The 21,840-nt window shown below is 44.5% G+C and overlaps 1 protein-coding gene and 1 long non-coding RNA gene across 2 annotated transcripts in view; one reads left to right on the top strand and one right to left on the bottom strand.

Moving 5' to 3' along the window:
* Positions 1-13,474, bottom strand: part of LOC135319526 (uncharacterized) — a 38,603-nt gene extending 25,129 nt beyond the window's left edge. The window contains exon 1 of the long non-coding RNA XR_010378179.1: positions 13,274-13,474. This is a non-coding gene — a long non-coding RNA (uncharacterized LOC135319526). The remainder of the gene's footprint in view (positions 1-13,273) is intronic.
* A 163-nt stretch (positions 13,475-13,637) lies between these two features.
* The window catches only part of ATP8B1 (ATPase phospholipid transporting 8B1), a 102,301-nt gene continuing 94,098 nt past the window's right edge, over positions 13,638-21,840 (top strand). The window contains exon 1 of the mRNA XM_031441843.2: positions 13,638-13,961. The gene's annotated coding sequence lies outside the window, so the exon portion shown is untranslated. The remainder of the gene's footprint in view (positions 13,962-21,840) is intronic.

The raw sequence follows: 21,840 nt of genomic DNA, 5'->3' as shown, positions 1-21,840 counted from the left end.
TGCAATAAGTGTGTATATCCTGAGGTAATTTCAAATTAAAAAATTATTTTATGCCCAACTGCAGCTTTCACTTTTTATTTGGAAATAATGATAGATTTGTAAGAAATTGCAGGAGAAAAAAAAGTCCAGGGAAGTCCAGTGTACCCTTTGCCCAGCCTCCCCCAGTGGTAACATCTATAGTACAATGTCAAAGCCAGGAAATTGATATTGATATGATCCAGAGAGTTTATTCAGCACTTGTTGTATGGGGTGTGTGTGTGTGTGTGTGTGTGTGTGTGTGTGCGCGCGCGTACACATGCATGTGGTGTCTCATACAATTTTATCACATGTGCAGCTTCAGGAAGCCACCAAAATAATTAAGATACAGAACTGTTCCATCACCACAAGGGTGCCTTGTGTTGTCTTTTTCTATTCCCTCTAACCCCCAGCCTCAACCTTGGCAATCACTCGTCTGTTGTCCCTACCTATAATTTTGGTATCTCAAGAATGTTATATAAATGAAATCATACCACGTGTAACTTTTGGGATTAGCTTTTTTCGCTTGAGATCCATTCACATTGTGGTGTGTATCAGCAGTTCATTCCTTATTCTTGCTGGGTAGCATGCCACGACACAGGACACGGATGTACTGTAGGTTGTTTATCCAGTCACCTATTGAAGGACATCTGTTTATTGCCTGTTTATTTTCTATTGTATTATTTGGGAGGCTTTTTTTTTTTTTCTTAAACTCCTAAGTTTTAAGAGTTTTGAAAATAGATTCTATATACAAGTCCTTTGTAAGACACATGCTTTGTAAATATTTTCTCCCAATCTGTTGCATATCTTCTCATCCTCTTTCACAAAGCAAAAAAGTTCCTAATTTTGATGAGGTCCAAATGATCAACTTTTCTTTCTATGGATTGTGCTTTGGATGTCAGGTCTAAAAAAAGGTCTAAAAACTCTTCACCCAGTCCTGAGTCCCCTAGCTTTCCTCCTATGTTTTTTTCTAAAAGTTTTTAGATTTGCATTGTACTTTACATATACAAAGTCCACCACTGTCCAGCCAGCCAGCTCTCCAGCCACACCCCCTTCATCCCCTGCACTGAAACATTGCCATCTGTGGAGCGGACAAGAGGGCTGGTTTGCTGGATGCTGCTGGCTCAGTGAGGCAGAACATGTCTATTTGCTTAAGGAGTTAAGAGTAGCTTGAGATGAATAGTTGCTATTTCAAAGTTCTAAGCATGGAAGGGTCTGCCCAGGGTTCACTGATAGAGTTTTTGTCTTTGAACTTGTTCCCCTTACGAGGGCACTCAGGGTTGGCGACTTCTCAAATTAAAAAAAAAATGATAGAGAGTGAGGTGAATCACCCTATAATCAACCAAAATAAATGAAATTTCAGCTCCCAAAGTAAAGCACAGGCATCTTGGCTAGGTAGCCATCTGCGTAGCCATAGGGTCAACACGAGGCCTCTTTATCTAGAGCAAGAAGTATTTAAAGTATAAAGAATTTAAAATAATCTCAGCTCTATTATGGAGTATAACGTTAGACCCACGTGCACTTAAAAATAACATTCTAGATGTCAAAGAAACGTTATACTTGTGTGACTGTGTGTGGGAGCAAGGAGAGGATGCTTGTCAATACACTGCTTCCTTTTTTGTCCCACACCCACAAAGATGCTCCTCGGACTTAGATAAAAGAACCCAAGTCAACACTTTTCTTTATCACTTACCCTGGTAAAAGAAGCTACCCACATAGCTCATCCTGGGCCAAACAGGGACAGACGCCCCCACCCCCACCCTCTAATGCAGCCAAGGGTCTCTGAGAAAATCAGAAGCAACTTTTAAAGTAGTGCCATCATGTTTTAAATGCCCAAGGAGTATGCACTCTTTAAACAACGCATAACTTGAGTCTTATAAAACAAAATCCCTTGATTTATTTTGTTTAATAACTTTTGCTTTTTCAGCTGCTGGGTTTCTCTAAAGACTACAGCTGTATTTAGGCATTAGCTACTTTCATCATTATCTTGGTGTCTACATTACCCTCCATGTTTTCAAGTGCTTATACCTTCAATCATACCACCTGTGGCTCAGGACTCCCATCTATTTGTAATACACTGGAATTATGAGAGGGCAGCTGGAAGAATTGATCTTCTGGCCAATAGTTGCATCAAATAAAATAGCATGACTTGAGGATAGGCAAAAGAAAGATTGTTATTTTTGGCTGAAATGTTCTCGAGAACAAAAATGATGATGCCGGACTCCAGAGGACGGTCATCTGTTGGTTTACTGGTTGGAAGGAGATCTCCCTACCCACCTTCCTTCTTAAAACCAAACACAGAAAGAGTCTGAAAACATTTTATGCCTTGTTCCAGTTCAACCTAAATTAAATAAGTTAAAAAAGCAAGAAACAATCTCATCTGTCCTATTAAAAACTTTGAAGACAGATACCCTGGTATACATTCAAAGTGTGTTTATAGACATTTAATATATAGAATCTCTATTTCATTTTCAATTTTTTTTAATATTTGCAGAACAAGTTTTGAATTTTGTAGTGATTCTCTATATTCTCTAAGAGCAGACATTCCTTCCTTTTCAGGGCTGAATAATATTCTACTGTCTGTATAAAGACATCATTTTTAAGTACATTTATCTCTGTAGGAAACAGACAGGGATCACCAGTTTTGCCTACACAAGGATATACCCAGAATGCTTCAATACAAAAGGAATCCATTAGGTAGGGCAAAACTCACTTCCCTAAATGGGTTGTCCTTTTTAATATGAAGATGACCTACTGTCAGGGGCCCTGATTAACCATTATCTTCCCATTTAACATTAATTGGGAAATTCCTGGTTTGAAAAGAAATTATTAATAACCTAATTATGGTAGCAAGTATTCAGCCACTCACACCATGATGACAAATCTTGCAGCTGCTGGACCAGGTCCAGAAGGGTGAGGTCACCCATGAGCCTTGGCTCCCGGGCTCTGAGGCCGCCTCAAAGTGACAGAGGAGCCTTCGGTGGAAACGCCTGAGTGACGATTGTACAGAAGCAGCTGATCTCTAGGGACAGCTCTGATAACCATTTTTTTTTTTCCTGGTAGAGGTACTGCCTTTCTAAAAAAGGAAAATAAAAAATCCCCCAAAGGAAATGAACGGTGACTTCTTTGCTGGACTGAAATGCAGAGGTCGACACCCAAGAATAAAACAATGTAAAAAAAATTCCAGAGGAAATATCTTTCTTCTTTAGAAATGTGAGCACTTACTTCAAGCAAACCAATAAGAACCAAGCTGACAAACAGGGCGGGAGTTCGTTTCATGAGCCTCAAGTATCGGGAAGCTTCACCCGAAGGCCCGGTCCTGACCTAAGGTGGCTGTGATCTCTGCAACCTGTGGTTTATGCTTTCCCTGGAGCTTAAACTTTTGACCTGTTGCTCTTTTTCTGGGTTTAATTGTCCTTTGTGATCAGGGGCTTATCTAATAACTCTTGAATGGAAGGGATGTATGTTCTCCATTCCAGAAGCAGCCTGGTGTTAGTGGAAAGATCTCAGAACTGAGAATTCAACAGGCCTAGATAGAGTCCTTCTCTGCCTCTTAGAATCTTTGGGCAAGTGACTTGCACTGTCTCAGCATTGGTTGATCTCACTGGGAAAATGAACCTAACACTACCTGCTCCATCAGATTGTTATTATGAGGATTACATGAGATAGTATTTGTAAAAGTGTCCGATTATAGGGGGTACTCTATAAATGTTGGTGCCCACATCCTCTCTGTATTTATCATCCAGGCACAGTCGAATAGGGGGACAATGGCCTACCCTCAAAGAGCTTACACTCTAGAGGGGAGGCAGATACTAACCAAACAATCACAAAAGTCCAGTTGAACCTGGGTCAAGCTCTGTGACAAAGGAAAGGTGCAGAGTGCTCTGAGGGTCATGAAGAGATGACTGGCCTGGGATCTGAAGGATGAACAGGCATTAGTCAGGCAAAGAGACAAAAGACTGTTTCAGGCAGAGGCCTCCAGACTGGGGAGAGGAGTGGATCATGGCAAGTGAGAGGGCTTCAGAGAACATGAGGACAGCTGGAGGCAACGACTGAGACAGCAGTAGGGGAGGCGCCTGAACTGGGTGCGTGCTGTTGGCTACCCTACCTTTGGTCTTTATTCCGAGGTCAAGGGAAGCTATGGAGGGTGGAGAGGTCACTGTTGAAGGCTAAACATTTCACTTTTAGAAAGCTCCCTGGTGCAGGAGACAGATGATACTAGACTGGGTGGTGGTGATGGACATGGAAACATGGAGATGAACTGGAAAGTGTGAGCGAACATAAAACCCTAGGCATCACATGGTGTTTGCTCTATACAGGTTTATAGAACAAATAAGCAAATCAGGGGCATTTTTAATGTGTAGCACTGATGGCTGGCCCAGATGTGACCCTGGAGCACATGCAGAATGATACGTGTGTGTAATTTGGCCATAAAAAGAACGAGTACACACTGCAACACAGACGAACCTTGAAAACGTTATGCTAAGTGGAGAAGCCAGACACAAAGACCACACATTAAATGATTCCACTTATATGAAATGTTAAGAATAGACAGAAGCTCACAACACTGTAAACTAACTATAGTTCAATTTTTAAAAATAGGCAGAAGCTATAGAGACAAAACCAGGGGCTGGGGGACATGGGGGAATTGAAGGGTGACAGCTAAAGGGTATGGGGCTCATTTTTGAAGTGATGAAAGTGTTCTAAAATTGAATGTGAGACGGTGGCACAACTCTGAATGCACTAAAAGCCATCAAGTTGTACCCTTTAAATAAGTGAATTGTAAAAATTATATCTCAATAAAACGATTATCAAACCGTACTTACATTTATGTTTACAGGGGTGAGAAGTCCACAGCCAAAAACACTGCCACCCAGAGGGGAGGCTATAGCTCAGTGGTAGAGCATGTGCTTAGCATGCACGAGGTCCTGGGTTCAAGCCCCAGTACCTCCACTAAAGTAAACAAGCAAACAAACCTAGTTAGCTACCTACCCCCTCAACAGTTTAATAAAAAAAAAAAAAAACAACAACCATGGCCAATAGAGTCCAATATGCTTGAACTCCAAGGTGCCCAGGGCAGGAAAGAGTCCCTGGTCCTTAGCCCTACTTTGACCCTGGCTTCCAAGTCCTCCCAGAGCAAATAAGATAGAACTGCCTGCAGACTTAAGGGGAAGGGAGAGAGAGGGCATTTAATTTTTTTAAACACCTCATTACTACCTACTTCACTCTGTGGATCTGAAGTGAAGAACTGTCACATGACAGCAGCTGCCACTGAGCAGTGAGTGACTCAGGGAAGACAGAAACTCCTACTCATCCTCCAGGTCTCCATTCAGATGTCCCCTTCTCCGAGAAGCCTTCTGTGACTTCTAAGTATGAGTCAGGAACTCCTGTCTTCCCACCTGCCTCCTCCCTTGAGGCACTAACCCTCCGGGGACACGTTGCTTGTTTCCTTATCTGTGTTCCCACTGAGCTGCCATCTCCTTCAGGGCAAAGCACCAGGGCTGGTTCGCTAGTTGTATGCCCAGCTCTGCTCTACGGGCTCGTGCACGGGACGTGTTCAGTGAGTCTTTAGTGAATCAGTGAAACAAACACAGCCCTAAATCTGCTCAGAAAGAAGACAAAAACCCAGCTTTCCGAAGACAGCTCAGGAAAGAATCTGCAGCCACGGTGGCCAAAACAGAGGTTGGTCTGAGGCACGTGCTCGGGAGCCAGATGCTTTGTAGCGCAAAGAGGACAGGAATCAGCACGTGCAGATGACTTCATGCTTCCCCAAAGCAAGGATCGCTTTCACATGGCTCATGCTTTGGGAATCTCCCATTCCAAACAACTCCAAGTTGTAACATCAGTCACACTTGACCTAGCACCTTCTTGTCTTCTACCCCGTGGGGGAGAAACAATAATCCACCAACGCTGATACCAAGGTGCTTCCTTTTATTTTTTTTTCTTTTTTCCCTTTCGATGCATCTGAATTTCTGGGATCTAGAATTTAAATGGGTGTCTCCCTGAGTGGGTCCCAATAAAACATTACCTAGGGAGATGAACACATATGAACCTCTTTTGGTTTCTTTATAGATTTCAAAATGCCTTTCATCAGCAAGAAAGTGTCATTTGACATTATTAATACCTAAAAAGCAATTGCATTTAATTGGAACACCTTGCATTTACCTCTGCTTTAAAAAGGCAAAGCAGGCTGCGCCGGGGCCATTGAGTCCATTACTTGTGCTTGGCTCTGCCACGGGCCCCCTCCATGGGGCCTCACTTTCCCTCTGTGTAAAATGGGTGGTTGGTTGAGAGTTTTAAGGTAGTTTCTGTTTCTCCAGGGATATTTCCAGTTTTGCTTGCTGACTTGGAAAATTTAGCTGCACCCTTGAGTCTTCCCTAGCCACAGTGAGAAACTCTATTCAGCTATGAGCTGTGACAGAGAACTAAGAGTGGCTTAAATACATAAAGTCCAGAGGGAGGCAGTCTGTGGGTGGGTGGTGTGGCACCGTGATGCAATCAGGGACCCAGGCTTTTCTTATCTTTCTGGTCCAGACTCAACAAATGGTTTCCATTTCAACGTCCCATCAGATCCAAGATGGTGACCAGCTCAGCAGCCGTCACGGCCACCTCACAGATGAGAAGACTCAGAAAAAGGATGTGTTTACTTTTAGAGCCTCCCTGGAACATCCAACATTCTGCCTACACCTCACCAGCCAGAACTTAGTCACACACCCATTTTACAGATGACAAAGCCAAGTCTGAGAAAGGTCACATGACCTGACAGAGGCACACAAATGGCTAGCAGCAGGCAGGCAGACCCTGTCTCCTAACTCCTAGTCCCGGAATGGGACCACCTTACAAGATGTTGTTTATTTTTTTCCACAGGGGATTAGCGTTCCGTGGAGAGGGACCGAAGGGGTGAGGCTCTGGGGCTCTACCAGGGGGAGAACCCGTTTTCATGGGGCCTGAAGTTTATACAACTGGTGGAGGGGGTGGGCTCTTTAAAAGAAAAAATAAAAAAACCTACAAAATTAAAAATACGAAATCAGGCACAAGGCCTTGGAGGGTCCCTGAAGTTTAAGTATTTTTAGCCTCTTGATGAACCTGCCACTGGGGTCCCATCATGGATTCAAACAAGTCAGCTCCTCCAACCTCCATTTTACATGACACTCCTGCATTAAGGAATTGAAGTTAAAAAACAAAACTTTGTAAAAAAGTTTGAAAATCAGTGCTCTGCACTAGCTGTCACTCAGCATTGCTCAGGACTGGCCAGAGTAGCCAATGAAGTCACCTGCCAGCATTTAATTGTCAACATTTTTGAGAAATTAAATTGTTTTAAGTGAGTCATAGGACATAGGCTTGGATAGGACGTAAGAGCTGGTACTTGGGGAAGCACAGTAACCTTTGACTCACAAGATGGAATTTGAATAATTCTTGATCAGGTGCCCCACAATCAGATGTCTAGATTGTTTAGATTTTAATACCTGTGAATTTAAAATTTTCAAATGAAGCATACATTAAAGAGCCCATTTTTTTGGCATGTGTTTTTGTTTTTGTTTTTAAATTAATGGAGGTACTGGGGATTGAAGCCAGGACCTCATGCATGCTAAGCATGCACTCTACCATTGAGCTATACTCTCCCCCTTTTTGGCACGTGTTTTAAATACTGGCATTTATTTCCATTAGTGGATGGGGGAAGGAGGGTGAGCTAGAATTCTCAGTGTGTGAGAATGTGAGGATCACCTTGGGATGTCCTCATCCTAAGGAAAGAGGAAGGTTAGAGCAACGAGCTTTATGCAGCTTCAAATCAGGGATAATCTAGAGAGAGTTGTCCTGAGTGGAGCGTGGGTTTTATGGGTTCGCTTCACCCCTTGTTTGTGGATTGTTCTTGCTTCCTAAAAGTGTTGTAGGACATTGGGGTCCACCCATCAGTGCTCAGGACCCTACTGAGAGGGTAACAAGGAAAAGAGGGGGAGAGGCATTGCCTCTGTAATGACCTTTCTCCCTCATCTCCCCAGATCCCGGGACAGGTTTCCTCGTTTGATGCTCCAGGGAACTGGTGTGGGCAGAGCCTGATAGAAGATCGTGGTTCTTAGTGGAGGCAGCAGATTTAGAGGCAGTAGCATCAGGAAAGAAGGAGGGTACTTGCTCCCAGGTATTAGCCAGCTCTGTCTGTGAGATATCGGGAGCTGGCCGCTGGGGACTGCCTGACTTATTTGAAGAATTTGTGGAACTCTGTGCTAGCAGGTCAGAGTCAGACCGGGGAAACATAGGAGAGGTGATTTTCCTGTCATCTCAGATTCAAATTCCGCAGTACCCGTCAAATGCTGTTCCAAGGGAAACCTGAAAGGAAACACTGCCAAAACCCACCCAAACCCCCCAGAACAAAACAAAATGAAAAAACCAAACCAAACCAAACCAAACCACAACAAAAATTGCCAGCATTTATCTTGTTTAATCAGGAGACAGAGCACTGCCAAAGTGCCTCTCTATAAGCAGCTCCTGGTAACTCCCAATACTACAGCTCTGTAATACAGTTTGGAATCAAGGAGCACACATATGCTTTATTTATATACACAAACTTTTTTACTTTGCATTTTCATGTAAGAATATACCTGGGGGATTTTTCGAACAACAGCCCAACTTGGTCTCCCTGATTTAAAAAGACAGTTGATTATTAGACCATTGGATGGACATGGCCTCTGTTAATGGACATCAAGGTCACCTCTGGTCTTTTGCAGTGAAAAATATGCTGCAATGAATATCTATGTACATTCACCTTTGTGTACGTGTTCAAATGCATCTCGAGGATAAATTCCTAGACACGAATTCTTAGGGCACAAGGCATGTATATTTAAAAATTCTGATATGTGTTTCTGAATTTCCTTACAAAGAAGTTGTACAATTTGCATTCATACCAACAGTGTATGAAAGTCCATGTCCATATAAACACTGCCAATGCAGTGCAGTACCAGACTTTTTTTTTTTTTTTGGTTTTGGTTTGTTTTTTGTTTTTTTTGGAGGGGAGTAATTTGGTCTGTTTGTTTGTTTATTTAATGGAGGTACTGGGGCTATTCCCTACCCTACCCCAGACAATTTTTTTTTTTATCTTTGCCAACATAATAAGTGAAAATTTTTTCACAGTTTTTTTTGTTTTGTTTTGTTTTGTTTGCATTTAGTTTGCTTTTCTTTGATTGGGAGGGATAACCACTCATGCTAGATGGCAGTTTAGGAAAATAAAAAAGGCAGAATTCATACAAAGCATAGGCGGCTCTAACTTTATGGAAAATTTGAATATCATTTTTTCTATGGTTCCAGTAACAGCATCAAACTTAACTCAGGTCCCGTTCCTAACAGAACAAAAAGTTTTCTTGTACTCAAGTCACCATTTCCGGAATGAAGTAAAGAAGGTCAAATCACAACCCATTAAATAATAGGAACCAGAGAGAAATAAGACGTTTTGAAGCCCTTAAAATAGTTGGTGGGTTGTGATTGATCAGATGTTTCCAGAAGCTGTTCTGATAAATGCATAAATATTCAAATATAGCAAATAAGTGGATAAATCATCAGCAGAAGATACTATACAGCTATTAAGAATATGACTATGCAAACCACTCATTTATTCTATAAGAACTAATAGGCACTTGGGGTGACAGAGCAATCTTCTAGACCAAGAGAGACCAAGAAGAATAAGGGCCCGTCTTGGGTCTCAAAGGGCTCACAGTGCTGTGGGGAATGAGACAGGTAAATAGTTAAGATAAAATGGAGTAAAAGTTTCTCTAGATGTTAGGTGCAAAGTGCTTTGGGTACTGCTCTCCAGGGGAGACTGGGGCAAGGCTTTCCCAGAGGAAGTCACTTGGGAAATGAGATTGGATAGATGAGGGCTTTTCAAGCAGAGGGAACACCAAGTGCTAATCAAAATGCAGTGAATCGCAAACAGCTTGGAATAGGGGGAGGTTAGGTCTTGAAGGATGAGGGATGAAGTTGGAAAGGTAAACATGCTTTCATGCCACGATGGTAAATGGTGAAAACAGCAAAAGACAATACATGCAAATTTCTTACAATTACATAAAATTATGGCTGCATATACGAACAATAATCCCAAGGTATTTTGGAAAATTGTTGATTAAAGTCTAAATTATATGAATTAAGTTTAACTAGTGTTATTATTAATATACTGTTAAATACTTATATTATCGTTACATATCCATATAGATAACAGGTTATTAAAATCTCCTCTTTGTAGAAAAGAAAAACTGCAACCTAATCCCATATATTTACATGCTCATGGATGCAAAACAAAGAGAATTGAAATTTAATAATAGGCCTGGGAACATCTCTTGCAGGTTAAGCACGGGTAATAAACTCAGACACAGTTATCTGATGTTTAATGTTTCTTTTGCAATCCAATTTTTGAATTGAAAATGTTGGTCAGGAAAAAAAGCCACTAAGTAGTAAAGGAGGTGGAAAGCATATAAGTCAGAAGGAATTTGGAAAATTATTTGTGTAGAGACAATAGAATATATCATTTGTATCTGTTGTTTTAAATACCATTTAAAAGAAAGTGGGTCAGACTATTCGAAGCTGCTAATTTCATTTATTGCCAAGACAGGCTCTGGTGAGAGATATCTTCTTAAAATGCTTACAATTCTGGAGCTGGTCTAGACTGGCTGTGAAGAATTCACCTTCCAACCGGCTTCACCTTGACTGCCCAGCATGGGTTACAATAGCACCTAGAGTGGCATGAATACCTTTCCACTGGCATTAAATGCTTTAGCTTAAATGACCACCGTGTTTAGCAAAGAACTGAATACAGGCAGTATCACCTCCCTGTAAACATATCTTTTAACCCTTGGCTCCTTCAGAAAAAAAATTCTAGGAAATGAATTTTTAGTAAAATTGAGCTAGTTCTCTTGGCAGTCACCCCAGCCTTCCTACCTGCATCATGGAAATGCACAGGAATGCTGCCAAGAAAAGGAAAAACAAAAAAAGAAACAGTTGGAGGAAATTACGAACTACAAAAGCTGAAAAGCTTTGCCACCCTCTTTTAGAAGTGACTGTTTAATAATTTCCCCCAGCAGCTTGCAAGGTAGGGGTTTTGGTTACTGATTGGGAACGGCTTCTCAACAAAACCAGAAGGCTTATTCAACTCCACCTGGGGATGCTGAGAAAGTATGGCTGAGGCTGGTGGGATCAGGCCGCTGCCTGGACGAAGAAATCATTGATCAAATGATTCATGGAAGACACAGTTCAAAATCAATTCTCATTGCGCGCGTGAGATACTTTCAGTCATTGCCCTGACAAGGCACCCTGAAATTTGGCACAGTTCTTTCAGAGAGGTCAAGGGTCAGGGCTTCCAAGTGATCAGCTTCCTTTATCAGCAGCATCAACTAACTGAGTCTCAGTTCCCAACAATCAGGAAGGTGCAGAAGGCTGACTTTGGGGAAAGTCAGTGAGAAAAGGTTTGACCATGCCCATTTCTGGTGGGTTCCAAGTGAGATGAATTTTCAAAGAATTTCTCTCACCTAGAATGAAACTCCTTCACCTTTTTGTACCTACCCTGACCACATTACTTAAAATTGCACCTCATTCTCCCACTTCTAATCTCTTAGCCCTGTTCTTTTTTTTCTTAAATGATTTTTAAAAAAAATTAAAGTATAGTTAATTTACAGTATTATTATTAGTTTCAGGTGTACAACATAGTGATTCAAAATGTTTATAAACTTCATTTAAAGTTATTATAAAATGTTGGCTATATTCCTTGTGCTATACAACATACCCTTGTAGCTTATTTTATTTTATACGTAGTAGTTTGAACCTTTTAATCCCCTTCTCTTATCTTGCACCTCCCCTCTTCCTTCTCCACTAGCTTGTTCTCTAGATCTGTGGGTCTGTTTCTATTTTGTTATATTCATTCATTTGTTTTATACTTTAGATTCCACATAAAAGTGATAATATACAGTATTTTCCTTTTCTCTCTGACTTATTTCACTTAGCATAATACCCTCTATGTCCATCCATGTTATTGCAAATGGCAAGATTTCATTCTTTTTTTTATGGCTGAGTAAGTAGTATGGCTCTTCTTTATCCATTCATCTGTTGATGGACACGTAGGTTGCTTCCATGTCTTGGCTATTGTAAATAATGTTGCTATGAACACTGGGGTGCATGTAGCTTTCTGAATTAGTGTTTTCATTTTCTTTGGATATATACCCATGACCTGATCATGTCAGTGCTATGGTCAAAACCTTTGCATTGTTTGCAGGTGCTGCTAAAGGCATGCTCCCTGCACCGCCTCCCCCCACCCCCAACTATTTAGCCTATATTCAGTTGAGGCCCCAATTCCCTTGCTGGTCTTACCTTTTAACACTGCACTCCCAGGCATCTGGTCTATCTATCCCACTGTCACTAAGCCAGCCCTGTGTTTTCTGGCTTCTGGACCTTTGCTCTGTTGTTGGGTTCAGAAAATAAGCACTGGAAGGAATCATTTGAGATTATCTGGTCCAGACCCATTTTATGGATGAGGAAATTGAGGCCCAGAGTGATTAAATGACTGACCAGCACCACCTAGTCAAAGACAAGTGTGACTAATGAAAAAGAAACCCAAGGCAATATAGTGTTTAACAATATCAGTTGAATCTTTCATATACTGAAGATCAAATCTGTAGACCACTCTTTGAATACCCTCTCCTCACAACCCTGATCCATAAAAGTGTGAATTTTGAGTCCTATCTCAAGCATGGCCCCTTCAGTGAAGTCTCCCTAAAGTCCTCCCTTGGGAGTCTGAACTCTCAGGCCAATGACCTGAACTCTCTGATCTATAGGCAACTAGTTGTTTGTCTGTGAGTCTTATCACTCCTATTACATTTTAAGCAAATTCTCTGATTCATCTTTTACTTTCCTCCATTCTTATACCACACTGTCCACAGCAGGTGAGCGGTAAATTCCGCAGAGAAGAGTTTCTGGCACAGGGAGTGTAATGTATATGCACTGCCGGCAAGGGTCGAATTCACGCGCCCAAACACCAGCTAGCAACCATGCACGTGAGTCCACAGTTTCCAGCTACACCGTGCACCCTGGTTCCTTTTGACTCCACACTAATAAAGGTGAGGGAATTTGGTCTCAGCAGAAAGCCTGCTTGCTACAATTAGTGGGTAGGTTTCCCGACTTCTTTTGGCGCCTTCTCTTCCCCCACCCTCCGCGCGGCGAACCGCGACGCGCATTCGGTGACCGGTCCCGGAACGTGACTTGGCATTGAGGGTACAGATCTCCTTACCGAGGGAGCTCAGGTCCCGGGCGAGCCGCGGCCTCGCCAGCTTTCCGGGCTGGCGCGGTCACCGACCCCAAGCGGCGGCCAGGCTGGCGGGAAAGTGACACGGGACTGGCCGGGCAGGGTGGCGAGCGCGGCTTCCAGGGACCGTCCGGGGAGCCGAGACCGGGCCAGGAGAGGCGGGGGCGAGCTCAGGGCACGGCTGCGGTGTCCGCCTGCCGCCGGGGCGCACCGAGGGCGCGGGGCTCGACGTGGGCCACGTCTGCGTGCCCCGGGACTCGCCGTCCAGCTCCTCTCCGCCCCCAGGAGAGGGAGGGCAGACGGCCGGGCCCGCCCCCAGCCCCGCCGCGCGAGGCGGCCGCAGCTGCCAGAGGGAGACTGGAGGCACCACCCGGGAGCGGAGAAACCAGTTTGGCCGGTCCCGCCGAGCGGAGGAAAAAGGGCGGCCGCAAAGGAAGGGGGCGCGGACGCGGGGCGGGGGAAGGCCGGGAGCCATTGGAGAGCTGCGAGAGCCGGAGGAGCCGCCGCCAACTGGACACGCTTCCCGGGGCCCCGGGCCAGCCCCGTGCGCCATGAAGCGCTAGCGCGGCGGCCAGCGCTGGGGCCGGGCGGGCGGCGGCGGGCAGGTGCGCAGCGAGCGCGCGGAGAGGCGCGCACCCGGTGGATGCCCCTGCCGGGGCCCAGCGAGCGCCAGGTAAGGAGGGACACGGCGCCGGGGCCCCTGGTCTGCCCCACCCCGCCGGCCCCGCAGGTTCCCTGGCCGCCCCGGGGCGGCGGACTCCAGGGATCCGAGATGCCGTGGCAGCAGCTGCCCGCGCCCTCGGGCTCCTGAGCTCACACGGGTGGAATTTGCGTGGTGGTGTCGCGAACCTTCGCGGCGTCGGGGATGGGGAGGCACAGCTGGTCGGGTAAGCAGCACTGAGGAAAAGGCCATGGGGTTTTCACCCGCGTGGAGTAGAGGGAAATCGCAGGAGGTGTTTGGGTTTTTCGCTCGTTTGCTACGCTCATGCCTGGGCTTAAACTCCGAGGATCCAGCTCGGCAAGGCTTGTGGGCACTTGAAAGCCGCAGGCTTCCCTGTAATACCTGTCGTCTCTCTGGAAGCCCCGCTTGACAGGGTTCTGCTGGGGCCGATGCGAACGCATCCGGAAAAACTTTGGGTCCGAATGTTCCTTCCCCTTTGGGAAAGGATGGATCCCTTCCACCGCGCCTGCTGCCGGACCTGGTACCCTCCAGACATCTTCTGTGGGCATGAATGCAAGTTGGGAGCTGATGGGGAAGAGGGACCCTTTTCCCCGGTGATTGTAAGGCCATATTCGCCAGCTCCCATGGCACTGCCACTCCTTCCTCCCCCAAGTTTGACGCCCGGTGCTGTCACCTCGTTGTGTGCCTGCGGAGAGGCAACTTGTTGGGGGAGGGGTGTTGCAGATAATGGCTGGTGTTTTAACCCCCCAACTTCCCCACTACTCCCTAAGAGAAGAGCTTGTAATTGTCCGCCCAACTTCTCGTGGGGAGTGTGCGAGCCTGGTGCTCGCTGCGGGGAGGCTTGGATCGTCGACCTGTGACAGCTGTAGGGGAGGACGAGGGCGCAGAATCGGGGAGGGGGTTTGACACGCCCAAAGAAGGGCAACCAGGCTACATTTCCGCTGGGTGAGTCCCCCTCAACCCGCGCAGCCCCTGGCGTGTTCCAAGTCCTTCTTGGGTAGCTCCGGACGCCGCCAGTTTCCCCTGCCGGAAACTGCCCGCCCTATTGGCTTAAGAAAAGATTCTCTCCCATCTTCCTGGTTACATTGCCTTCAGATTTCTGCCTCCACTCCTTGAGAATTAACTGAAACAACACAGGCCAGGTACTTGATGATCAGCAAGCGCGCAGTAGGTTATGGACGAAGGTTAACTACGTGCAGGAACAAAAACTAAAAGTGATGTTTGATAAAGTCTCCAGTGATGGTCAGCACAAGCGTAGATAAAAAGAAAAAACTCAAACTGTGAAGTAGAAGTTCTAATTTTCATCGTCTGGGGAGCACTCTTGTGTGAGACCTAAAATGCCGTTCAGTAATTCTGAGCCTGTTGTTGAAAGGCCTTATTAAAACCTATTATAAATGCATATACTGCGCAAAAGATGATTAATGATTATTAGCTGATGCTGATTACTTTCTAGGGGAGAAGTCTGCCTGCCTGCAGTTACTCCTCTGAATCCTCTTAATGGTGTTCATTAAATAGTGGAGGCTTCCTTGTTCTGATTTGAGATTAGAAATCTTTACCTCTCTTCATTTGCCATTTTCTAATGACTGTGCTTTGGTAATTTCTAGGGATTCTTTGTAATTGAGGCTTTAAAAGTGTGAGTTGGTAAAAAGTCCACAGGTGTAAGGAATCTGCAGGTGAACAGCCAGTTCAGAACTGGTTCTGTTTCACCTGGATTTCTCTGGAATCTTGGCACTAGGAGTACTGACCAGATCTGGCTGTGGAATGTTTCCCTGTCTGCCTTTTCCTCCTTCCTTCCTTTTTTTCCCTTCCCTTCTTTCCCTCTCTTCCCTCTAACACAAGGAGTAGTGGAAAACTTGTGGATTTCGAGTCCCACAGATTTCAGTTCTTTTACGTACTTTAAATTGTATTGTCACAATTCATTCTTATATTTCTTCACTTACTTTAAAAATTGTACAACCTTAGATGAATTTCTAAATTTTCTGAACCTCAGTTTACTCATTTGCTGGGAAAAACAAATTATCAACCTCCCTGGGTTGCTGAGAGCAATAAATAAGAGAACAGGTGAATTGTTCCTTATATATAGTAGGTGTTTGGATGTTGTTTTCCTATTTTCTTTATTAAATGGATATATTTTTTTAAAAATTAGTATGATGCCCAGGTATTTGACATATTTTAAATATTTTCTTGCCTTCCTAAAGTTTGAGTTCAATTTTAGTATTTGGTAAACAGTCATGGAATCTAGGTGATCCTTATAACTCACTAGAGTGAGATTTTAATCTACTAGTTACCTTTGCTCTTTAGTTTCAGTCATTGTTAAAAGAAGCCTATGCACTTATGAATGCAGAGAAACTTGCTTTTTAGATAGTAGAACAAGTTTTATGGGGTCCATTCGTGTCCTCATGTCCCACGTCTCTAAAGAGAGGTGCCTTTGAAGTTTCTTAAGCACTTAAATTTAGAATTTGCTTCTGTTGCTGCTTCTCGATTAGTCCCCTGGGAAGTTTTTCTTTGTGGTGTCTTTGGGTGTCTTGTGAGTTTTCAAGTCTGTTTGTTAGTGTCGTTCAATTAGATGAATTGTATTCGTGCCTGTAGGTGCTTTGTTACTTATTAAGATAAGTAAAAATTAATTTGCCTCCAGCAGAGTTTTATTAACACAAAAAGAAGATAGCTTTATTTTGTTAACCAAGTTACTCCGAAATCCCCTTCCCTGTGCCCAGCTAAAAATAATACCCAGTCTGAGACCTTTTGAGGTCTGGTGTATCTGAAGAGCTGGCATTATGGAGGAAGCGTCTAGAAAGCATATATAAACCCACACAGACACATATACATAACAATCTTCTTTCTCATTTTTATTCTTAGCAAACAAAGGGATTTTTATCATCTGATCATTTAGGAATGCATTAATACTTTCCCTAATTCTTCTAAATGCATTGCACTTTTAAATAGACTGTTGTCAAAACCATGCACAATTGGAAAAATGTTTAATAACTGGTTCAATGGCAACTGAGTCCAGAGGCGCCAGTAAGGGGTTGGTAGCAGGTGCTTTGGCATCCTTTGACCTGGCTTGAAATATAACCCAGGGTAACTGACTTAATCTTTCCAGCCTCAGTTTCCTCAGTCTTTTCAGCTTCAGTTTCCTCATCTGTGAAATGGAATCATAATAGTACTACATCACAGCGTTGTGTGAAAATTTCCAAATGAGAGAAGTTAGTTAAAGGGGCTTAGCGCAGAGCTCAATAAAAAGTGGTCGTTAATATGACTGTCGTGTTGTTGGTATCATTGGGTAAATATTTATGGCTCGTGCAGCTGTTGCCTTTCTCCTAGACTGTGCAGGAGACAGGCATCACTCTATTTGTTAGTATTTATTTTGCAAACAGGTGCTTCTTTGCACCGGGCATAGGCAAGAAAGAATGCCCCAGAGAAGGAGAGGGCTTCTGAACGCCCATATCCAGGGCTTGGGTTCTGGAGCACAGGTATCGGGGTGGGGGGACAGTGGCATGAAGGACCGGCGTGCTCAGTGACCTGGGGATGTGCACACTCTGTCACAGCCAGGAGGGGCGGCTGCTCCCCCCTGGGCGTGCTCTCCTCCTCAGAGTGGAGGCCCCTGGGACATACTGAGTGCTGCTGGGTCGCCTTTACCCCCCATTTCCTGTCTGTGTTTCATCTCTTTCACGTCCGTACTCTTGTTTTTTGTTTTTTTGTTTTTTTAAATGACTCTTCCCTGTTCACAACTCAGGAGTTTCTGAATTTTGAATCCTTTTCAAAGGATTCATGCTCTCCGCATGGTATCTGAGTGGTGGCGCCTGGTAAGCGTTGCTAATGACAGAGACCCTTGGTACAATCCCATCCATCCATCCATTTGTTGATTTAAAAAATGGCTTGAGCATCTTCTTCAGGCACCAGACTGGCGATTGCCTCCCTGCTTCATGGAAGCCTGTGAGGTTCGCAGAGGGCCTGGGTTGTGTCTCTCGCTTTTCTTCTTTGGTGAGAAAGTAGATGAGGCAGTCTCTCTCTTCTTGCTCAGGGCCTTGTCCCTCTCTGCATGGAGAGATGGTTGCCTTAGACCCTGGAGGGTGGCCCCCACCACTTCTGTCTCTGAAGCTCTGTGTTCATTTTCAGTCTTCACGTCCACTGACTCCTGGGGGTCATCCTTCTGTGGTGATGACCACATCCCCCTAGCGTGACTGAGAAACCTGGCATTTCTGCAGTGAGTACATGTGTAGCCTGACCTTTGGCTAGCAACTTGGTCTTTATTTACAGGGCTGTCATTTATGGCTTTGTCTCTTTGCGGAATGGCTTTTGTTCACCAGAGTCAAGGTCTATTTGATTTAGAGCAAGGGAGTGTTGGTTGAAACCAGTTTTCTAACCTTTACTCAAATTGAGTTGAGCTGGAATATCCTCATGGGAAGTCCTCAGGCACCAAGCATCGTCCTCTCACAGGCTCTGAGCTTGCTGCTGGGGGAGGCTCCCGTGGGTTGGATGCATTACTCATTATATAAAGTGTGAGGTGACTTGTGTACAAATCCTTCCTCGGTTTTCCTGGGACACAGACCGTTCTCTGAGATCAGTATCTGATCTATGGATCTGGAAGAAACATTTAACATTCTCTATAAGAAAGTGGATAAACATTTGACTTGGATGGTTGAAATATTCACTCATGTGGGGAGATGGGGGGGGTTGTATGTTTCACACTGGAAAGATTGGTCCGACTACCATGTTGGAAATAAGCGTGTGGGTCTCTAAGCCAGGCACTGGCAGATGCTATAGAAGCCTCCAGAATTTTTAGTAAAACAAGGAAACTGTGTGGGGTTTATCAACTGCTGAGATGGTGAGAATTAAGTGCAAATCTGTATGCTGTTTTTGGTTCTGGAGCAACTTTGGAAGGAGAGGATTTCCTTGTGATCTCAACCTACAGAAGTTTATTTCATGAGAGTTTTGCTTTAATTGTGGTAAAATATTTATAAAATTTGTCCTTTTAGTCGTATTTAAGTGTGAACTCAGTGGCATTAAGCATATTCACAGTATCGGGCAGCTGTCACCACAATCCATCACCAGAATTTTTTCATTATCTCATTTGGAAACTCTGTACCCATTAAACAGTAACTCCCCATTTCTCCCTCTCTGCAGCCCCTCATAACCTCTGTTCTACTTTGTCTCCATGAATTTGGTTGTTCTAAGGTACCCCATCTATGTGGAATCATACAATATGTATGACTCATTTATGATGCTTATTTTACTCAGCATGATGTCCTCAAGGTTCATCCATGTCATAGTATGAGTCAGAATTTTGTTCCACTTCCTTTTCAAGGCTGAATAATATTCCATCGTATACATAGACCACCGTATATTTTGTTTATCTATTCTTCCGTTGATGGGCTTTTGGGTTGTATCCACCTTTGGCTGCCGGGAATAATGCTGCTATGAACATGGGCATATGGAAAACTCCTGTTTCTTCATGGGCATTGTGAGATCTTACTCAGTTTTGTGAGTTTTATCTTTTGTAGAAAGTGGTTAAGATGGGCTGGGGACATGTGGTATTTGATATCACACTTTCCTCCAAAACACCTTGGAGAGAAGAACGTGGGGTGCTGTGGGGAGGCTGGTTGCCTTGAAGACATGTGGAGGGCAGCCACGTTTCTCCTTTTAACCACAGCTGCTTGGATGAAGCTGGTGGTCCTTTGGCATCTCCATCACCCCAGCACCTGTGGCGGCCCATGGTGTGGCTGATGCTGCTCTGTGTTGGCTGGGTGTAAAAGCTCAGAAGACCTGGCTTCACCATCTGGAGACTTCTGCAGCCCACAGCTGACTTCCAGGGAGGACTCTCTCTAGTGGAGGAAAAACATCTTTATCTTTCCTCCAAAATTGACTCAGATTAAAGAAAAAGAACTTTTTTTTTTTTTTTTTTGGGAGGGAGGGTTAGAATGGAGAAAAAGTGACATTTAAATATTTGAAAAATGGAATACTTAAAAATCAGATTGTTTTCTACCTTAGGGTAGAAGCCATGGTTTTCAAAATAAGCTTCAAGGCAAGAGATGAGTTGTAGACTGTGGATTGGCAGAAACATCAAACAATGCACCTGTGTTCTAATGTGCTCATTTGTAGCACAGGATAAAAACCAGAAGCCTTTCTATCATGGTTAGATGTTAGTCTGTTAGATTAAAGACATCTTGATCTGTATTTTCTAGAGGAAAATAGACTAGGTGAGGTTTATGCTCACACGGTGCCCTGAAAATTAGCCAAGATAAGGATTTGCATATTTAAAAAGCAGGACGTTTGTAAGTTAAAAAACACATAAGGCAAAACCTTCAAACTAACTCCAAGTACCACCATCCTTTGGTGTCATTCCGCCTTCCTATCCTCTTCCCATCTCAACCACAGAAAAGGATACAGGGGCTAACAGTTTGGTTAACCTCTCAGAGGTCTGATACTTTGTCAACTTGATTGAGATGGTTTAAAAGGTTTTTTTTCAAGTCAGTCATAGCCTTGCCCCCTTACATAGAGAAACGTGAAAATTCTCCAAGGTCAATTTGAGAGCCTCGGACTGTGGGTGGTGAAATGAGTAGCATCCAGTGTGTCCTGAAGCCTTGAGGTCACTCAGACCAACACTTTTTTGCTTTCTAAAACTAAAGAAAGTTTGCTCAGGCCTGGTACTCTTAATCACTCCAGCTCTCATTTCCTGAGTTCTAGCCTCTTGAATGACCAGAGAACTAAACTCATAACTTCTAGAGAATTTCCTGTCTCCTCAGTCATTCTGCAGCGGGGACCCTCCTCCTTAGCTTTACAGCATCTAAACAAAGAGAGGCCTCATGATCTAGCCAGCCAGCTCGACAGAGCCTTGTGAAGCACATCCTGTGTGCCAGGCACTTGGCATCTGACAGCCAAACAAGGAGACAGAGGGCCTGCCCTCAAGGAGCTCACACGCTGAAGAGAGGAGGGAGACATGGGATGAGCAAGATAATACATGGGTAACTTACATGGAACGTCTGAAGATCAGCGCTACAGGGGATAAAAAGAGAAGGCTGGGCAGGGTGAAGAATTGGGCGGGTGGCAAAGGAGCCGGGTGCAGTTGGAGGGTGGAGAAGGTGGCATCTGAGCAGACCTACTGGGGAGAGGGTAAGTCACGGAGATCTGGGAGAAGAGGGTCCCAGGCAGAGGGGACAGATGACTGGGTGCCGAGACCCTGCGGCAGGAATACATGGCTGGGGTGATGAAGGCAGATGAACAGGTGGTGGGCTGTTCTTCAAACCTGGGAGTGGGGTGGGGCGGGGCAGGGGGAAGAGCGAAGAGGTGGGGGCCCCATCATGCGGGGCTTCCTAGGAGTGTAAGGATTTTGGCTCTGACTTTGTGCAAGATGGACGGGGGTGGCATCAGTGCAGGACGTTGCCCTTTGGAGGGTCGTAATTTGTGCTCTGACTTGGATTTTAAATGGTCCTTCTGGTTGGTGTGGAGAGCAGGCCAGGGGGAGGGCTCCTAGGTTGGGAGACCAGTTAGGTGTCTAAACCAGGTGGGGCACAATGAAACCTGGGACCAAAGTGAAATGTCTGAGAGCGAGAAGGTTAAGGATATTTTTAAAGGTAGAGCCAACAGGATTTCTGGCCCACTTAGATACAGGGTGTGAGAGAAACAGGAGCCAAAGGTAACTTTCTGGGCAGAGCCTGGGTCGCCACCAGGAATCTGAGTTATAAAATGCTGTAAATTCAATGGGCTGTGTTCAGATCACTCCGAATAGGTTATCAAGAGGCTTTTCAGAAATACTCATACTTAAAGTTTTGGTTCAGAGAACTTGAACTGTTTATCATCATAGCATGTCCTCCTACTTTGGTAGGGGGAGAGAGATGGTGTAAAAAAAGATGATTTCTGTGAAGCTGAAGCC

Source organism: Camelus dromedarius, chromosome 28 (assembly GCF_036321535.1).
Source record: "Camelus dromedarius isolate mCamDro1 chromosome 28, mCamDro1.pat, whole genome shotgun sequence".
In the NCBI taxonomy this organism is placed as follows: Eukaryota; Metazoa; Chordata; class Mammalia; order Artiodactyla; family Camelidae; genus Camelus; species Camelus dromedarius.
Note: the sequence above shows the minus strand (reverse complement) of the source record. Positions and strands in the feature narration are given on the sequence as shown.